This window comes from Chenopodium quinoa, unplaced genomic scaffold (assembly GCF_001683475.1).
Source record: "Chenopodium quinoa cultivar QQ74 unplaced genomic scaffold, ASM168347v1, whole genome shotgun sequence".
NCBI lineage: Eukaryota > Viridiplantae > Streptophyta > Magnoliopsida > Caryophyllales > Amaranthaceae > Chenopodium > Chenopodium quinoa.
In genome coordinates, this window is record NW_018744583.1 from 38169 (window position 1) to 46537 (window position 8369).

Consider the following 8369-nt stretch of genomic DNA (forward strand, 5'->3'; position numbering starts at 1 on the left):
CAGGAATTTTTTTTTTAAATCTGCAACCTCAAAACGACGCGTTTTGAGGCGCGCCTTTGAGGAAGCTTTATCAAAACGCGTCGTTTTGATTGTGGTTTGTCCGAAATTTTTTTAGTGGGTCTGCCAGGTGTGGGCCCCACAAGGGTTACTGTTCATCAATAAAAATGCTCAAGTTTTGAGCTTTTTTGGTTTTGCTCATGGGCTTTTTTTTGGATTTCACCAATTTCTCACCATTGTGGTTAGTGATCATTTTTTTTTGCTCACAAAAAATGCCCATGGGCAAAAAAAATGATCACCATTGCTAGTGCTCTAGGGGCTGCCAATTTATTCCAAACAACATAGGACCAGTGAAAAAAACCTGTAATGCGTGCACCTTGTTTATTGAGTACTTAAGCTTTAAGTTGCAGTGGTGTATGTAACATTTTGGCTATAGCTCATTGCTTTTTTGCATTAACTCTTCCATAACCAACACACCTGTTGTGGTGGCTTGCATTCCAGCCAATTTCCATCTTATAAATACATAGTGTGGGCCCAATTGACCCATACAGAGTTTTATCCAAAGCATGTAGTCTATAATTCCTAAACCCCTAGCCTTGTTTGGTTTATACAATGGTTATCCCAGGCTACATAGCCTAGCCTCTAACATTGAGTTCCTTTCATCCCATAAGAAAGCTCTGCAAATGCCATTGATCGTCTTTTAAACTCCCTTTAGGGAATATGATAAAGATTTGAGCCCTACAAGTGTGTAGACTCATGCGGACAATGTTTATCGGATGCACCCTGCCTCAAAAGACAAACGCCTACTGCTCCATTTGCTAATTCATGTTGTTATTTGCTCACACTTACCTGCCTTCCATTTCTGTGAGTTATAGATATCCCTGGAATTTACCTTAATCTAAAGATGACAATTATGTAATGCATGTAATATCTTAATCTTGCATACCAGAAACATACATTTACGTCTTTTCTTTATTTCTTTGGTTGCAGACCTGAAGTATCGGCTAATCATTGAAATGAATTCTAGCTGAACTTTTTTCCTATTACTCAATGTTTTGACAAATGTTGTTTATTGTATTGAATAGAAGCTTCAATGACAACACTAAATAGGTTTAGACTTCATAGTACCAAGCCCCAACTATTTCAATAATTGAGCCTTTTTTTTTTACATGAGTTTGACTAGCCAATAGACTCTGAATTGGTGGAAAATTTTTATATTTTAGCCTCCATCAAATATCCAACAACATTTAGCCTTTTGCTGATGGAAACTACCTTATTGATAATGAATTCCAATGTGGTCATGATACTGATAATTCTTTGTAAAAAAGCTTCTATTCAAGCTGCATCAAAGTTCTTTTAAATATACGATGCTAGAAATTGGCCCGAGTCCGAACCTAGTGACAATTTGATGCTGCAGAGAGCTCTATCACCTGATTTGGTTGTATATGGTGTTATTATTGATGGCCTTCTAAAGAATGAGAAGGTAGAATAAGGCCACCGCTTTTTGATTGAGGCTTTAAAAAAGGGGCAGAAGTTGGGTGCTGTCATTTTTGGCTCAATTATGGATTCATATGTGAGAGTAGGAGATCTAGAAAACGTAATTGAATTATATAGAAGAAAGTTTAGAGAAGGAATCTCGCCTAGCATAGTTACCAATGGCATCCTCAGAAAAGGGTTATGCCAAGCTAGTTGTGTTTGTGAGGCTACTGGGGTCTTTGGTGATAATGTGAAATGTGGTTTGCAACCTTCTGATTTGGCTTATAGTAATCTTATTGATGGTTTCTGTAAATTGGGAAATCTGAAAGACGCATTTATATGGCACAGGAAGATGTTGGTAACTAGTCATGTACCAGATCAGATCTTGACTTATACGCGGTACTTATTAATGGGCTTATGATGATTATATATTTAACTCTTCATTAGCTCTTTTTATAGGCCTCAAAGAATGGTATACAGCCTAATGTATACATATTTAACTCTTTGCTAGATTGTTATTGAGTTTGAACCAAATAAGGGATATGATGAAGGTATATAGTCTAATATCAATGAGGAACATAATTCCTGATTCCGTAACTCAGACTTTGCTTCTGAATGAACTAAATGCCCAGGAGAAAAATTTCTAGGCTCTGATGCTCTTTTTCCAAATTGTTAAGATAGATGCCCCTGTGGATGTTATTGCATATTGTAGACTTATTCATGGCTTCTGTGAGCAAAAAAGCTAAAGGTTGCCTTAAATCTTCATCAGCTTATGCAACAGACTAGGGTGAGTCCTGATATTGCCATTGACAATGCTCTTCTTAGAGGTCTTTTCAATGTTTACTAGGTTGATGATGTGAATAATATCTTCTAGAAACTTCTTGTTCACGGACCAAAACCTGCTTTTGTGACGTATATATAACACTGATTTGTGGTTACTGCACTTGAGAGAAGTTGGACAAGGCCTACCTTTTCATCTTCACCATAGTAGCTAAGGCATTTCCATGGTGATGATGCATATATAGTTTTATGTGCAGCAAGCACACCATGCAAAGCCTTATTGCTAATCCTACTAAGTTAAATTTGAATATGTGAGTTGGTAATTATTACGTGTTAGAAGTTGATTGATTACAAGAAGTACAAGAATATTGTCTATTCAATAAATTCATTAACTACAAAAGATATTAGTTGTGACTCCATTACTACATGCTTGTTCACAAATTTACCGCCTATAATCATGACTGCAGTTCAGTTATCTCTTTCAGTAAGTGCTTGCCGAAAGAAGCATAACTCCTAAGATATTGTGGATCAAAATTATGATGAAAAAAGTAATTTAGATGCAAGGAATATATACATATACATACATATACATATACATATATATACATACATATATATATACATATATATCTATATATATATATATATATATATATATATATATATATATATATATATATATATATATATATATATATATATATATATATAATGAGATTATATGAGACCACATCCCTTATGTGAGAACTCTATTATATGTGAGGACTCATTATAACCGCTGGATCAATTACATCCAACGGTCACAATACAATCCCGGTCAAACAAAACAATTTCATTTCAAAACAATTTCCTGCGTTTTTTTTCTCTCCTCCTTCCTCTTTCACGTGTAATTTTCTCTCTCCTCGTTCAAGTTCATGCGGTTTTCTACTCTCTTTCTCTTTGATTTTTCATCACAACTTCTTCAATCTTCCTCAATTCTTCGTCAAGGTGAGTTTATTGTTTATATTTCGCTGTTTTTCAATTAATTTTAGGTTACATTATTCATCGTTTATTTTTGTTTTGATTTTTGTTTGATTTGTGCTGATTTCAGCTCACATTGTTTGTTACTTTGTGTCGATTATGTTTTTGTTTTTTTTTTTGTTGATTTTAGTTTTATTTTTGGTTTTTTGAGTAGTTATCAAGTTGATTTTAATTTTATTTTGCCTGATTTTCGTTATTTTCCAGTTTTTTTTTTTTTTTTTTTTTTTGGAAACCTAGAAATCATTGATAATTTGTGTTTTTTTTTTTTTTTTGAGAAATCATTCCGATGATCCTGCTTCAGTTATTGCCTGGTGTAAGAATGGGGATCTTGAGGAAGGCATATTTTGTGTGAATGCGGGTTTTGAATTGGGTTTTGGGGGTTCTTTTCCTTTTTCTGGTTTTCGGGGGTAATTGTAAATGCGGCATTTCCCTTAAAATAAGTATTTACATGACTTGGAAACCTGATTTGTTTTTGGTATCATTATCCTTAAAATAAGTATTTACATGACGTGGAAGTATTTTTTAGATGGTAAGCTTTGATGTAAAATTGATGGTCAGGTTGAGATAAATATGGGGTATGTATTGCAATGGTGGTCAATCAGTTTGTCTTACCAATTATGCAGAAAACCTTTCAGTTTATGTCATTTGAATTCTTAAGTGTGGCATATTTTGGCATATTTGCAAGAGGGAGAATTTGCTACGGCGAGGTTATCTGTTATTTTCTGTCACATGGCATGTTATGAGAGGGAAATCTGTTGCTAAGGGGATCATAGATGTTATTTTCCACGTTGGGGGACGGTTGTGCCAACACTCCTCAAAGGTCTGTCAAACAAATTGGTGGACAACGTTAGAGCAAAATATTTGGGAGAAAATACAAAGGCGGTTGGGATTATTTGTATGGCTCACTCACCATTCACCAAGTAGTAGTTTTCAGGTCTAAGATCTCATTTTATGGTCTTAGCCTCAGCCCTTAAGTCACTGAAATATCTTGCTTCCACAGTTTCACGGGTTCAAGATGCTTTTCTTGGGCCTTAAATCTTGAACTAGCCTTTCTCCTAATTTTCTGTGGAAGTTGTTTAAAACCAAACCTTGAGGATATTTAGCTTGTGTGCTTTTAGTATTAGTCGCTTTAGTGTTAGCTCTTACTGGCTGGAGACAGCTTATTGGGATTGCATTCACTGGTTTACTACTTTGCTGAAAACCCTATTACCACTTTGTCGTCGGAAAAATGGTTCAAAATTTAGATATTTGTAGTTTCATATGGATTTTAACATGTATTCTTGCTTTAGAACATTTTGGTGAACTGGATCATGTTAGAGTTGGGATTAATACATATCTCTGCTAGTAATTGGTTAAAATTGATGATCTATTTATGGTTTATAAACACATGTGTTTGGGGTAAAAAACCCCCCCTATGCCACGTGGCCCAATACCGTGCTGACACGTGGCAGCCCTTCAAAGGCCCATGGGATCTAATCGGATGCTGACACGTGACATTGTAACCCTAATGGGGGAGCAGATCTTCATCTGCTATAAATAGAGGAAACTCCTCATTTATTGGGCATTAAAAAAACATTCAGAAACACTCATAAATACAAACACCAAAAAAACCGAGCAATATTAATTGCGGAATCTCTCTGAATCAGGGAGAAAAACCCATTTATTTTCCGCACTTTTACCTATCTGGAATCATACTAACTTGATTGTCGGAGGCGGAACTCCACCCAACCGGAGTTTCGTGGTTTTGCAGGTACGGACGTCAGGCGCGCATTCCCAGAATTGTAACTCTCCCGAGGGACTAAAAAAACCCCGAAACATTTGGCGCCGTCTGTGGGGAGAGTGCTTCTGAGATGGCATCTGAAACTGTACCGCCTGTAGAAGGCAGCCGGCCTACGGCTGAACCTGAGTTCCATACGGACCATGATAGTGGTGAAGACTATGAGATCGACACCTATGTGGCCCCAGACGGGTCATTCCGAACAAGGCGCGCCCGTTCCAAAGAAAAGAAGGAACGGGGCCAAGACAAAGCTGGTCCTAGCAACCCAGGCGGCAAGCACGCTGGGCAACCCCAGGCGGCGGAGGGCACGGTCCCCGTCACCAGAGACGAGCTCATGAAATTCATGATGAGTTTCAAGGGGGAAATAAAAGACATAATCAAGAAGTCAACAAGCTCAAACAAGGGTCAGTCGGCAAAGAAGCCTTCTCCCTTCGGGAAGAATCAGATTAAAGACCGGGTGCCTACTCCTCACCCCAAACCCAAGGGGACAGATGGGCCCCTGATCGACCTCTCCAAACTTCGCTTCCCTGAATCAGGGCAAAGGAAGGCCATCCGGCAAGTGCAGCTGGATGGGTCCAAAAAGACTTACTCTTACGCCCCGTTCATCCAGGAGAAGAGAAGTCAGCAAATGTCTGAGTCGGCCTCAACGTTGACTTACCCAGACAGTTTTCGCAATACTTCAATGAAGCATTCAGAAACACATCAAGGGAGTCAGTCACGCGGCATGTCCGCACGTACTGGCCCTTATATCATCCAGCTGGCCCCATATGTGCCCCAACAGCCATACATGCCCTATGGATCACCATACATGCAGCGATCACCTTTTGGGGGTCAGGCGGCACATCAGGTCCAGCTCATGGAGTGGCAACTCCGGCTGCTCAACCTGGGGGAACAGCCTTCGGCTTTCTCCCGGGAGATAACCGAGGCGGCACAGCCAGCCTAGGTTAAAAATGTGTTGGTTGGTACCTACGACGGTACCACCAACCCAGAAGACCACCTGATGGCATACACCAACCTCATGTACCTACGGGGGTTGGATGACGCCGCCTGGTGCCAATGTTTCCCGGCTACATTGAAGGGTATAGCCCAACGATGGTCTGGCAACCTGCCAGCCGGATGCATCAATAACTTCAAGACGCTTGCCTACCTGTTTGCGTCCAACTTCTCCATGAACATCCCTGCTAAAAAGACAAGTCTCGACTTGGGGGCTATTCAGCAGGGAGACAAGGAGGGACTACGGTCCTATGTCAGGCGGTTCAATCTGATGAGAATTCAGATTCAAGGGCTGTCTGATGAAGTTGCGTACACAGACTTCTTTAAGGGTTTGAAGGATGGGTCGACCTTTAAGTTCAACCTAGTCCGCAAGAGGGTGGCTACCCTCCAAGAGGCTTTGATGGAAGCCGAAGCCTATATACAGGCAACGGAACTTTGTGCTTTCAAGCACTCGTCGAAGCCAAGGAGATCCGACAAGAAAGACAGCCGGCCAAAAGAGAAGAGGGCAAGAAAAGAAAAGAAGTCTGGGCGGCGGATCGCTCTAGTCAGCCGTCCCAGAAGAAACAGAGGAATTTGGAGCCGTACATCCCCAAATACGAGTTCAACAAGGACTGCTCCTCCATCCTCATGGAGATCAAAGACTGGTTAACTCTTGAAAAACCGGTTGCTATGAAGAGTTCTATCTAGAACCGTGACAAGAGCAAGTATTGTCACTTCCATGAGGACGTTGGCCATGACACCAATGGTTGCTACAGCCTCAGGTGGCTATTGGACCGTCTGGCTGACGAGGGGGCTCTGAAGTCTTACTTGGTGAAGTCCAAGGGTAACCCCAAACCCAACAATGGACAACCGTCAAAGAAGCCGGATGTGAGTTCTGATACTGATGAAGAGCACATCTTCATCATAGCAGGCGGATTCGCAAGCGGAGGTCCAACCATCCGGGGTACCAAGGATAACATCGGAAACCATCCAACCTAGAGGCTGAGGGCCAGGCGTCGAAAGACACCTTCCTTGAGGTCTTTATCTCTGAGAAGGATCGGGGTATGGTCAGGCAGCCCCATGATGACCCCATAGTCATCGAATGCAAGGTTGCCAACCAACGAGTGAGCCGGATCCTAATCGATACCGGGAGCTCGTCGGACCTGATCAACTATCAGTGCTTCGCAAAGCTCAAGTACAAGCCTAGTAGTATGCACAAAGCTTCTCACCCCCTAGTCGGCTTTGGGGGAGGAGTAGTGCATCCGGTGGGGAGGATTGACCTACCCATCCGACTAAGAGAGAAGGGGGAAGGACGACACATGGTCGTCAAGTTTTTGGTGGTCGAGGAATTGACCGCCTACAATCTCATTTTGGGTCGTCCTACCCTCAACGAGTCCAAGTCAGTCATCATCCCATCCCTCATGCTGATTAAGTTTAAGAAAGATGATGGGTCAGTCGGTGCCCTAAGCGGGGACCAGAAGACGGCTAGGGAGTGCTACCTCTCAAACGTCAGGCCGACTTCTATTGCAGCCGACCTTAACGAGGAGCCCATGGACCGATACCGTGCTGACACGTGGCAGCCCTTCAAAGGCCCATTGGGATCCAATCAGATGCTGACACGTGGCATTGTAACCCTAATGGGGGAGCAGATCTTCATCTGCTATAAATAGAGGAAACTCCTCATTTATTGGACATTCAAAAAACATTCAGAAACACTCATAAATACAAACACCAAAAAAATCGAGCAATATTAATTGCAGAATCTCTCTGAATTAGGGAGAAAAAACCCATTTATTTTCCGCACTTTTACCCATCCGGAATCATACTAACTTGATCGTCGGAGGCGGAACTCCACCCAACCGGAGTTTCGGGGTTTTGCAGGTACGGACGTCAGGCGCGCATTCCCAGAATTGTAACTCTCCTGAGGGACTTAAAAAACCCCGAAACAACATGCATATTTTTCAGGCTGCTTATTTGAGAAAACAGGGACTACTACCATGTCCAAGAATCTTGTGATATACTAATACTGGTCGGGAGGCTGTTGGTAATAGTCTCCAACCAAGTTATGTGGGCTGTGAATTGAACCTTCTGATAGTTTATATGGTCTATTTAATCTTCTTACTTTTTCTTGGTTGGTAGGACACTATTTTCTCACATTTAGGATCCTATGCTTCTTGTTAGAAATGTGGTGAATCCCCCCTTCCCTCTCTTTATTTCTCTTACAAATTTGCTTCTTAATTTGATTTTTCCTTTGTTTTAGTTAGCTTACATTTTTTTCGGGTTTTTTTTATAATTGTAGAATTGTTCAGTGTTATGGATTCTTCAGTTGCTATTGATTCTACCAATG

The 8369-nt window shown here is 41.1% G+C and overlaps 1 pseudogene; it reads left to right on the forward strand.

The window, feature by feature from the left end:
• The first annotated feature begins 1279 nt into the window (after positions 1 to 1279).
• Positions 1280 to 2484, forward strand: LOC110699498 (annotated as a pseudogene).
• Positions 2485 to 8369: the final 5885 nt, after the last annotated feature.